Source organism: Coloeus monedula (genome assembly GCF_965178545.1).
Source record: "Coloeus monedula genome assembly, chromosome: 2".
NCBI classification, from domain to species: Eukaryota; Metazoa; Chordata; class Aves; order Passeriformes; family Corvidae; genus Coloeus; species Coloeus monedula.
This window is the reverse complement of record NC_138782.1, coordinates 56,981,732-56,994,450: the sequence shown is the minus strand read 5'-3', so window position 1 is coordinate 56,994,450 and position 12,719 is coordinate 56,981,732. Positions and strand designations below refer to the sequence as shown.

General features: G+C 42.0%; 1 protein-coding gene across 2 annotated transcripts in view; it reads left to right on the top strand.

Moving 5' to 3' along the window:
* The window catches only part of HIVEP2 (HIVEP zinc finger 2), a 137,225-nt gene that overhangs the window by 28,070 nt on the left and 96,436 nt on the right, over positions 1-12,719 (top strand). For both annotated transcript variants that reach the window (XM_082303475.1, XM_082303476.1), the window contains exon 2: positions 3,958-4,063. The gene's annotated coding sequence lies outside the window, so the exon portion shown is untranslated. The remainder of the gene's footprint in view (positions 1-3,957; positions 4,064-12,719) is intronic.

Here is a 12,719-nt window from a genome sequence, read left to right as displayed (position 1 = left end):
TTCTGCATGTCTCTCATCAGTACTTGGGATGTTAGGGAATGGGATGTTTGCTCCTGTGCTTTTATATCCCCAGCATCCTCTGTCATATTTGACAACATCCTTCGTTTAATGACTTTTGTTCTCTGAAATGAGTTTCATTACTATGGCTGGAATAGAAATAGGAATTACTGTGAAATTCTCCTGGTGCTAGATCTTGATTTTAGAGGTTGTTTTTCAAAAGTGTTGATCTGTGGAGGGATGGTCACTGGAGTGACCTTCTAACTCTGAGCTCTTATACCCACCTCTGGATGATCATCCACGTCACAGTCCAAGTCACAGTCCGAGTGCAACAGCCTCCAGTAATGTTTACTGTCTGTCACTATTAATATATTTTTTTATTACAAACATTCATGAAAATAAGGGGCAGAATTAAAAGAAAGAAAAAAGGATTCATCTGAAAGAGAGAAAAGGCAAAGCAAGTCATAGAGTGACAAAATGACAAAGAACAATATACGTGATTAATAAAGTAGTGCTGGTGGAATATATTATGCCAGGGACAGTCTAACAAGTGTTTTTAAGTTTTAGAGGCAATCTCTGCACGTTATCAAAGAAAGTCAAAGAAAAAATAGTTTGTCTGGAGATTTTCATGCTTTATTTTTTGTACGGCTCTGGCACGTCCCTCACTCCTTTTGTGCAGCTTTGTGCCAGGGAGTGCCTCCAATTTCCGGTTTCTAAATTCCCCCATGCCATTGGGCAGCAGATTATTGTGCATCACCGTGGAACCCCCGCTGCAGCTTACCCCCTGTTTGCAGCTGCATTTCCTTTCTCTCATTCTCTTCCCACTTGCCCTCCCACTTGTTGACCTGTTTATGTTCAGACATTACAAAGGCAGAACTGAATAGTCGCTATCAGCAGTGTAATTCCCAGTTACTGAGAAACTACTGCTTCTGTTTTCCTCCCAGAGTGCAGCTGCAGTGTATGTGGAGACATGGTCTGGGGAAAAGCCTGTGTCATTGTCAAGCACCATGCCTCTTCTGCGTGGAGAAGAGGGCTTCAGTCTGTGTGGATGTCAGTCTGATATATTTTACTGTCACTTCATTCATTCATCCATTTTTTGTGTTGCATAGTAAAGCATACAGCAGTTGTGTCTGTAATGCAGCTTCTGATGGCAGAGAGAACTAAATACCAACTTTCTCACTTTTACTGAAATCCTGCTGAAGCTGTAAAATAGAAAACAGGTGCCAGGAAAGTAATACTTGAGACTTAAGTTTATTGAGAGGAAAGGACAGAAAAGCTTTTTTCAGATCATTAATTACATTTTAAATTTAATTTTAAACTCTACTTTTCTGAAAGCCTATTAAGAGGTATATTTTTTTTTAATTAGAAGCTGTAGTTTTTAATGAAATTCATAATAAAACATATTCTATTATATGTATCTGGAGAGTTTTTGAGTATTGATACCTCCTGACCCGAGTTTAGTAAACTGTTCAATGCTTGTATATAACCAATGTAAGCATTTGGTTTAGCTGCTTTGTCTATTTCTAAAGTCCTTGTTCATTATTTAAATGAGCAGGTGGAGAAAGAATTGCTAAACCTCTGGTAAGTCCTAGAGCACAGCAATGGTTTTATAGGGATTTTCTAAATACCTGTGTTTGTTGGGCCTCTGTAGCTCTGTTGGTGTGACTACACTGTGTGCATTGATATGAATATTTTTAATACAAAAGATCACATATTTGCTTCTTCAGTGCTGTAGTTCCTTGTAAGAAAGGAGTGCTTGGAGGCAAGAGGGTAATTTATCTGTAGTTTAGTATGTATAAATGCAGTTTTAGGGTAGTCCTAAGCCCTGTAGACTCAGCTTTAGGAGGTGATGGCACACGTATGTAGAATTAAGTTGGAAGCAAAAATTTAATTTCAGCTTCCCTTAATTTTTCTAAGTGTGCCTAATACTGCATTTCCTTAACACATTGCTTGTGAAAATGAAGGTTTTAATTGATAGCACTAGAGATTATCACTGTCTAGCTATAGAAAATAAACAGTTTGGACAAGAACTGTATTTATTTTCTTACTAGTCTCTCTTTCTGTAGAGACTATATTGATTTGTATGTTCAGTTCCTAGTCTTTCTCCCACTGAGATTTTGAGTGCTGGGTCCCCAGTGGATTTCTGTCAACACTAACTATTTCTGTAATTGCTAGAACCATGTACTGAAATACCTCCCATATAATTTCCATTTCTGTTTCATTTCACAACAGCTTCCATGCTTCTGCTTCACCTAGAAAGACTTTGCTTTTGCCTTGAAGAGGCTCTTCTAGGACTTGAAATTTTTAAGTGTAGTTTTGGGACTTTGGTGTTTGTTTCTCACCACAGGTAAGGAACTAGGAGGCCTCTGATAGATCTTTGTAAAAGATCTTGAAAGTTGTCAGGGTCATGAGTAATTACATCAGTTCTTACCTGTTGCTTGTCAGAGCCTCTGGATCCACTAGAAGTTGTTTGTTTTGAGCAGTTTTGGCTTTTCTCTATATGGTCTCTGAGATCCCTCCATCTCAACTGTGAGCAGAGAGGCAGCAAGCTCTGAAATGAGGCATGACTTGTGGCCTTGAAAATCTGGACCTGGCCAAGGAAGAGGATAAAGACTCAGTGAAGAAATATGAGCAAAAGAGAGTCAAATGGAGAATTACAAACGGATTTCCTGCAGGATACTGAAGAGCAAGAAGCCAGTGGTAGCTGGTGACAGCTAGCAACTTGAGTTAGGTTTGAACTGATTCACTAGAGATGATAGACACTTGGTTCCATGTATGCTGTATATTTCTGTTCATGATGTAGCTATCTGGTGGTCTTTATTTTAAATTCATATGGTGATTTAGGACTTCAAAATGAAAGTATTCATGAGAGTTTTCATTTTCTAGCAGTACTGTTAACAGACATCAAGGGGAAAAAAAAAAAAAAGTTTAAATTAATTATTCACCTGAAAAGGCCTGGTAGTTTGCAAGGCAAATGATTAGATGCAGTGACTGGGGACAGATTAATTAAATGACTCAAAATAAATCTGCAAGCAGAAAAAGAATGTGTTGCATGTCTTACTGTACTTTTCTGTTGAAGGCAGTTGTCCATGTTTCTCCTTCTGTGTGGGGTATGTCACAAATGATTTCTCTGGGAAGGAAGATTCTTTTTAAGCCTTCAATGGGTTGAGAAAAATTTTGCTTTTGAAATTTGATTTTCTTCTTGAAAACCACTTACCCTAGGATAAGATGCAGCTTGTAGAGTAGAAGGAAGATCAGCTTCTGTTTGGGGAGGCTTGATTAAAAAATTGGATTGTTTGTTTGCTGCAGTGTGTCTTGTCAATGCAGATAATGCTGCTAATACAAGCTCATTTTCCATATCTGCATTGGTTACCTGCCAAAATATTTAAAAACAGACTCACCCATCAGGTAATTTTAAAAAGGCAAATTATTATAAATAAGAAAATTGTAGTCACCAGTAGGAAATAAATGCTTTCTTACAATCCCTTGATCTCAAAAAAATACATTGCAAGAGAGCTCCAGTGGTGCGTCTTCTTCCAAACCATCAGTTGACAATGTTACGGGAAAAAGAAAAGGAAAGGTAAAGCCAAACTGCCAATGCACTGGTGCACTGGTGAAAAGAACTGCATGCTTTTCAAGGACCTGACAAATAGGAAATCTGAAATTCTTTATCTGTCCACCAGACAGTAACACCACCTGCTTTAACATTGAAAACTAGTTTTCATTGCTTTGATAGTATGCCTGGAATCTGGTCTGGAGCAGTGGGCCAGAACAGTTTGGCTACAGCAGGGAAGTTTTGCTTGCCATTGTGAATGGCAAAATGTTTTCTGTGAGCCTGGAAAGAGCTCAGACCCTGTTAATGCACAGGATGAATGTGTGAAATGCACAAACGTATTGGCAGAGCTTGCTGTAAACCTCTGAATATGATGAACTTAGTATCTGGATTTGTTATATTTTCAGGTGGGACCCTCTCCTGACATGTGATCTACAGTGAGCTCCTTTGACTCCTACGATGACAATGTTATCACTGCCACATCTCTGGGAACCAGTTATTCACAAGTACATGGTATGTGAACGTCTGCATCTTACATTAACCATTGCTTGTTGGAACAACACAGAAACAATAACAAGAAGGTGCTAAAAGTCACTGAAGTACACGTTAAGCCACATGTACAACCAGTTACATGGAGCTGTTCCAGGAGATGTTTATCTGCTAGGCCTACTCTGTATGCAGAATGGTGAACTGATTTAACTTGAACAGGTTTTTGTTCACAGATATTGGTAGAAGCATTCTACTGATGTTTCCTTTGGATGAGGTTATACTGGTACAGTGATGATATGTAGATATACAGATGTTTATTCTCTCCCTCAAGAAGGAGGGAGTGGTAAGCAGTAGCGTGAAGGGTTCTGTGTTTTAACTGTATTCCTGCACTTACAGCAGTACTTTTTTTGCATTTAGGAAAGGTCTTCAATTGTTTGCTTTCTTCATTCCATTTTCAATTTCTGGTCAGTCTAAATTAGATTAATTTCACACACCAGTGAATCCCTAAAGAAGTGTAAATTAACTCCATTTTACCAAACTCAGCCAGATGATGGCAGTTATTCCCTTGATGTTTATCTTTACATCACCCACCATCTTTGGCCAAGATTTCAATAGGGAGTAAATTCATATTTGAGCCTGTTTTCCTCACCCTGTATAAGGAAATGGAGACTGAGATCCACATCTGGTAAAGGGAGGCTATTCAATTTCTGGCCTACAAGGCAAAAAATCTAAGGTCACTGATAGCTGGCATGTTTTTCTTTTTTACGATTCCAGCTTGAAATTGTTAACACACTCAAGTTCTGTAAGACTATGGCAAAATGGTTTTATGAGAGTGATTACATTGTTGTTTTAGGTTCTAAAGCAATTCATAGCACACCATGTAGCTGTTGGCATGGAACATCTTCATCTGATTTATGGCCCCAATGCAACTCCCACCAAAGCTGGCAGAAAAAAGTTTCTTCATGCTGATGGGTGTGGAATTGCGCTGCATGTAACACCTGAGACTTCTGTTGAAGTAATGTTCCCTGCTTGGATTTTTTTTTTTTTTAACATTTGACATTTCTTAGAGATTAAGTATTAAAGATACAAATGTAAAACAGAATTACAAGGAAATGGATAGACAAAATAACCAGAAGAGAACTCAATTAGTGAAATGCTTGTTATAAGTGATAAGGAGAGATGACTGTTCTCTCTGAAAGTATATATCTGGGTTTAATGCACTGTATTTTTATATGTAATTTTGAAGGCAATGTTTGTCAGAAATGTGGATGATCTTCTGCTACAGCAGTGAGAGAGGGAAAGCAAGGTAGAAGTCTTACAGAGAGCAGGAAGAGAGAGCTCTTGCTTTGTTGATCAATGCAGTGTGCTTTGGGAGAGCAGTTCACAACTTGGGTAGCCTGTGTGTTGGATGGTGAAGGTTTCCACATCTGGCTGGACAAGTTCAAAGAGAAGCTCCCAGAGATGACATCTACCACTGAAGTGAGAGAGCATTGCACCTGCTTCTGCTGGCAGGGCTTCCTCAGTAGCCACCCTCAGTAATCTCTGCTGGCCAAACACCATTAACATGACCCTTGCAGACTGTATTTGTTCAGATATCTCATCTGTCGTCCATATCTAAGCACCTTTTCAGGAGAGATACAGGAATAATCATTCTGCTGCTCATGTTTCTTCTGAGTTGATTAATTTTTAAACATCCAGAATTATTTGTTGGTACATGTTTTTGTTAATAATTTGTTTTGGTGTGTGTGTAAGCATTGGTAATGGAAAGCTGGTTTGAAGAAGATGAGTTTCATGTCCGGCAGGGGCAGAGGTCTGGAAAGGACCCAGCAGACCAGCTAGTCTGTCTTCCTGCCATCACAGGTATCTCATCATGAAAAGCGTGAATGCGTCTTGGTTGACAGTTTCACTTTTCTGGTGGAATGTAGCTTTCTGCCAGTGCAGGGGACCTCTTGGTGTGCTGAGGGCAGGTGGTGGGGAGAGGCAGCTGTCAGAGTGGTGACCACTTGCAGATCTCAGTGTTCCCAGCACAAAGAGCAAGCAGCCATCTCACAGCTGTACTTTTAATGAGCTGTAGGGCAAGGGAAGCTGTGTCTCCCATCTCATGAAGCCTCTGATATGCGGCAATAACCTTCACGGGTTTGCCATCTACCCAAATCAAAGTGAAATCTCCTTTGACTGGTGAACACAAGAGTCAGAAAGAAATGAAGGTTTTCATGTTTATTTTTTATTTTGGGTGTTATTTTGGTTCTCCTCTTTTGCTGGTTCTCATATGGCATTGCAGACATTTCAGTAAACTAATCTGCAGGACCACAGCTCATAAAAGATCGACCTGCCAGAGGATGAGGCTCTGCTTATTACAGAAAAGCTTCTGAGACAGTGACAGCTGGAAAGATTGCACACTTCCACAGGAAATTAAATTTGATGTAATATAGTGAAAGAATGACAAAATAGAAAGGGTATATATAACATATTTGTGATTATTAAGCAGTAGAAAAATGAAAACTTGAGATCCAATAAAGTGCATGTAATTTAGATATGGACAGAAGATTTCCAATAGTTTTTTTAAACTTTGGCCGTCTACTTTGCTTTGCCTTCTCTCAGTGTTGTTATTTCAATGTATCCTTAACTTCTTAGAATCATAGAATGGCTTGGGTTGGAAAGGACTTTTAAAGATCATCTAGTTCCAACACCCCTGTCATGGGCAGGAACACTTTCCACTAGACCAGGTTGCTCAGAGCACCATCCAGCTTGGCCTGGAACACTTCCAGGGATGGGGCATCCACAGCTGCTCTGGGAAACCTGTTCCACTGTCTCATAAAATTGTGTTAACTTTTAGGCACATTAGATTTTAAAGCATGTAAGTCAAGTTCCAGAGCAGTCTTATGTTATCCAGGTAGATTGCACTCTTCAGCAGAAGGTGCCTATGTGGCACCAGACTGGGAGAGGCAAGAGCTTCCTCTTTGCTTTGTCCTTTTCCCTTGTGGATGTGCAGTGCCAACAGAAGGGGGAGGCTTTTCTTCCCTGTCTGCCCCTGTTGCTGAGGTGCAGCATGGTGCTCCATGGTCTGTGGAAGGCCTAGCCCTGTCCCAGCTGCCAGCTGGGGTCACAGGTGTCGTGTGGACCCACTGGGGATTGTTCAGGTGACATACATGGCTGGTACTGAGGCCCTTGCTGCTAACCCAAGGCACAGGGTTGCATGTGATGTGTCTCCTTTTCCTCTCTTCCTTGGGGTCAGCGTAGGTGCCACAGTGAGCCTGACTCTCTCCTGGCCAGGTGCTTCACAGCAAAACATAGGTTTTCTTTCAGAGGGGATGGTAATAACTTACAACACCTTAATAATTTTTCCTTTTAAGATCTGGTTACCTGCAGTTGGAAAGAGTAAGCAGGGCTCTGGCAGATTTAACTTTATTAACCATCATAAATCCTTTCCTTTTTGACTCTAATCAGTCCCTGGAGTCCTTTTACTGCTCTTGACATTGCACTGGCCTTTCATCACGGCACAATATACGTTTCCCTGTAACTAGAAAACTGGTGGCAAGAGCCTTACGTAAACTCGAGGTAATGGACGCTGCGATGGGGACGTGCGACTGTCAGATGCTTGCTGACGGTGGAAGGAGGCGAGGAAGCTTATGCTGCCAGCACGGCTCTGCCCTCTGTGGAGGGCAGAAGAGGGAACCCGAAAGCACAGGCACTCACAGGGGCTCGTGTGCATCCCCTAGCACCTGGGGACAGGGGATCAGCTGCCTTGCTCTGGCCCAAACAGAGGCACAGAGACAGCAGTGATTTTGTGTCTTATTTTGGCAAGTGGGCACCAGGGGCCAATCCAGCCTCAGAAGGCCCCTCTGTGCTCAGCCCCCAGCCCACATCCCTGGGGCAGAGAGTGGCCGGAGCCTGCCAGCAGCCAGCTTGCTGGCCCAGCCACCAGGAATGGGGGGGCTGGGAGCGGCACAGGGACCAGTCAAACCTGCACGGGTAGAGGTGCTGGGTGAATGGGGCTTTTCTGAGCTGGGGACAACACTAAAAGGAAGGAGTGTTACCAGGTGGTCGAGGGGCAGGCACCAAGGCAACAAATGCTGCCTTCATAAAGTCACTACCTGGGTTATTGCCTCTCTGTCCAGCCTGTGCACAAAATGCTCCGGAAACCAAGAGGGGAATTCCCCGGTCGGTAGTCTGTCTGTCTCTCTGCTGTCCAGGAATTCATGGGAAGGAGAAGGCATCCCAAGAATCTGCCCCAGTGTGCAGGGACAGTAAATTCCCTCTTGTTTTTCCATACACACAAGTCAGCAAGTTTCTTCAGCAAACACTTTTAATTTTAAGCTTAATACTATGCAAATATTTAACTTGGGACAAAAAAAGCCTCAAGCTGGCTTCACAACATGGATTGGCTTTCAGTTGTTTCTGCAGGTACAGATCTTATGTTTACGTACACGAATGGCTGTTTGTTTGTTTGTTTATTTACTATGGTGATTTTTTTAATAAAGAACTTGGATATTTTTGTACTCTGCTTTTGCTTTGAATATAAAAATCTTTATATTTGCAATTCGTGTACAGGCATTTTCAGAAGCTTTGGCAAAAGGCTCAGATCTGCTGAAGATAATCACTGTAGGCTGAATCTTTAGGATGACACAATTGTACTGACTTTTTTTTTTTAACTGAAGTGCCCAAAGCTGTGCTCATCACTGATATCCTGCCAGCCTAAGTTATGAAAGAAAGGTATTGAAAGATATGGTACCTACTGCAGGATCTTTATAGTGTAATTTGTTTGTCCGGACAAATGGGTACAAAAGAATATTCAGCAGTGTCAAGAGCATTAGCAATAAATATGTTTACTAGGTTTCAAAAGTCTGCTTAAATGCTACCTTGAAAGATAATCCTTTTCTGTATCCACATCTATCTCATACATTTATGCTTTCTGCAGGCCTCATCTCAGCTGCTGCATGCCTGAAAGCAGTCTCCTATTAAAGAGGGAAAGACCATAGTCCTGTGGACCTTCTGTACTGTGCTCAGTGTGTGAGCTATTGAGTACATGAAGACGAGAATAGCTGTGTCAAATGTGTTTCATTTGCATGTGGCAAGATAGAAAAAGCAAACTCTGTGTGAAGACGAGCAGGCAAGAAAGACACTGAATGCCGTAAATACTAAAGGAGTTAATGCTATGCAGTGATTCTGCTTCTGTTATAGGAAGTGTAAGAACAGTATGCTTCCTGGCGTACGTCGCCATCCAAACTGCAAAGGTTTCAGTTCCATGGCAACACGAAGGCCTGACTGTGCTGAAGGTGTATGTATTAATGCATTCAGAGTGAGGGGTTGGGATGGAGCTGGGCAAAAATAAAATGCACCGAAATTTTTCCTGTTGACTTATTTATGTATAAAGTAAAGCCTTTGTTCTTAGAAAATCAAAGCTGACATGAATACACCTGCTCCCCCCACCAATTCTCTCTGATTCTTTTTTACATACATTTTTCTCAGGCAAAAAGTAAATAAAGAAGCTGTTTTTGTGAGGGTTTTTTATAAGACCGTAAGTGCAGCAGCACCTGAATGTTGCCAGAAAATAATATTAATCCCTGAGACAGTGGTATATCTGTAGAGAGAAAGACTTGGGATGGGGGTGGAGTGGCATATTGTTTCCAAGATGTAGTGCTTTACAGAGCTAAGTGAAGCAGTGGGTGGTTGGTTGGTTTTTGTTTGTTTGGTGGTTTTTTTATTATTATTATTTTCCTTGATCCTTTTGATCTGCCCTCTTTCTGCCTTTCTCTACATCTACTTCCAGTTTCCCCTACCTCCGCTGGCTGAGGAGCAGGAAACAAGCTCTGTTTCCTGACATCCAAAGAAATATAAAAGTACAAGGAAACAGTGTATTTTGTTTTCCCAGCTGACTTGGATTCACAGACCTGCACTAGAAAGGCACCTGCTCCCAGAGGGTCAGGAGTCACCCTCCAGAACAACTGGGCAATCGGCCAGGGAATAACTGAGAGCTGATCATTACGGGAATTTTGTTTGATCTGCTTGGTTGACTGCAAGAATGTAGGATGGGGGATTGTGATAAATATATTTTTCTCAGGGTGAAGAACTACCTCAGGCTGATCCTGCCAGCTGTGCTGATGGGTGGGTGAATTGCAGATTTGCAAGGTTTAAAGTCAGACTGTGCAGTAGGAGAACCTCCAGATGTTGGTATTTGTGAGGCTAACAGCAGTGCTAATCTGGCGTGGTAAAGCTGATAGAAGTGGCAAGTTAAACTGGATTTACAGCTGCTCTATATTGCTAAAACAGGCAAAGCAGCCAGAACATACCAGTGGATCTACCCTATAGATTTCAGCAAGGTTTCTCTGTCTAATGGGGAAAAATACAGCTCTGCAGTTGGAAGTTGCTGTGCAACAAGAGAGCAGTTCACCAACTTTGAACTGCAGTTACGCTGTGCAAGAGGAGAGGAGAAATAAAATTCATCTCTCTTTTAATTTGTATCCTTTTCTCCTTTTTTTTTTTTAATTTGTTTTGGTTTGGGGTTTTTGTTTGTTTGTTGTTAAATAGCAGCAGGAATGTATTTTTTCTTAAAAACAAGCCTTGCTTCCATTGCAGTGGGAACCTTGTCTTTGAGATTCTGTTTGGAGGAAATTTCACCCTCTTCAGGAGACCAGTGCAATGTGGGTAAATCTTTTCTAGGGGAATAAATAGCATTGAAATGATCCTGTCTTGGCATTCCACAAAGGGCTGGATTTCACCCTCCAGGCAGTAGAGCTGCAAAGTAAGAAGCTGTCATTTCTAAATGTTCTCTTTCTTAGGCAGAGCAGCACTGGTAAGACCAGGTCCCTTGCTGATGCTGCACTTGACATTCTCCCAGTTTCTCTGTTGTTGTTGTGGCTTCTGATTTCTGTACAGCCCCCCAAAACAAGGAAGCAGAAGTAGCTCACTAAATACTAGCATATGCTTCCCAAATTATGTCACACCTTCATTCTCCTGAGTTTTGACAAAGGAGCTGGGTATGCAACCCTAAATGAAGAGGAGGAACTGCTCCAGCCAACAATGTAGCAAGAGAGGTGAAGGATTCCCTTGTAGGTGTCCCTGCCCGATACAACCCTCTGAACAGCCCAGCTGCTATTTGTCAGCACCTTCCCAGGGGAATACCTCAGTCAGCTTGCCAGGAAGGATGAAGAGAAAGCACCAAGAGGAACATCAAAGAAAGAAGAAAAGGAGGAGAGGAATCAAGGATGGGAAGAGTGAGGAAACAGAGCAAAGGCAGAAGGGTGATCAGAGAAAAAAAAAGGGGGCTGGGAAGAGTGCAGCAAAGGAAAGAGATGTTCCTCTGGTGCCTGTGAGGGAAAACCTGGTTTTCAGGTGTAATGTAGGCAAAACCAAACCAAACAAAAAAGAGAGCGAGAAAATTAAAGTACACAAAGTGGGAGAAGACACCGGAGGGAGGAGAATTCAGATTGACATGAAGAGGAGAAAATACATAAAATACATGGATGAATTTCGTACCATCGTGCAGCCTATTTTATTTAAATAGTAGTTGCTAAGTTTGTAGCATCAAGAACTTGTGACCTTCATGTGGAGGTTTTGGAGGCTGGTGAGGAGCAGTAGGGCCATGTTGGGAGGCTGCTGCAGGCACCAGAATGGGTGGTTGGAGGCAGATCTTTTCTGTGCACTGTGTCTGGAAGCCTAAAGCCAGTAGGAATATCCCCAAAGAAAATTGCTCATCCTGCATCTGAAGACTGACAGTCATAAAAATGTGCCTCCTTCTCTCTGAAGGTATCTGAGGAAGGGCTGTTGCCATGCAAACCAGGGATAAGGGCTTCCTCTAGATCCCTCTTCCAGTTGTTCGAGCTATCTAGGCTACCAGAAATAAAGAGCTGAATGGAAATTTCAGTTCTGGCTGTGAAAAAGAAGCTTTTGAATGAATTCTGCATCAAATAATGAATGTCTTCTTTCCTCCTCCTCTCCACCTACCTTGTTCCTAAACATTAACATTTCATGTCAGTTGAGCTAAGTTTGGTGTCAGACTCACAGGATCCTGCTGAAAAATACACCCCTGTTTTGTGGCAAGCCAGAGAAGATGAGAGGCTTGTGGTGTTTTTCCTTCTCAATCTCTGCTCTTCTGGGAAAAGCAGCTAAGGCTGTGTGAAGCTGTCTTCTTCCCACTCTCCTAAACTTCACTCCTAAAAATGCTGCTCTCTCAACAGCTTTGCTGCTTCTCTGAAGGAGGCATGGCTTGGCCCACTTAGTGCCATCACTTGCCAGGGGATGTTTTCTCAGATGGTGGTGAGTTCCATCATGATAGGAGGCTGAAGAAGGTTGTTGTGGAACAAGTCATTGGCATCGCTATCTGTGTCATTTGAAAATGGTTATTTAAGCACAAAAGGGAAGAAAGAGATCAGAAATTATGAGATTAAAACCCTATCTGAAGCTCCAAACCTCCCAATAATTTCTGCCATTTCTGCTGCTTACACTTAGACTGTATTTGCTTTATATTTTTACACTTTTCTCCAGAACCACCAAGGTGAGAAACATCCTTTCTCTGAAATAGTTTGTTTTGTGGGCAGTGGTACCAGTGTGTGTTCTCTGTGGCCCTTTTCCCACCAAGACTTGTCGACCACCTTGTGTATGTTGCTGCCAGGCTGAGGCTTACACCCTGGCTTGCCGCCACAGTGGCCATGCAACACCATGGCTGATCTTGGGGCATCAG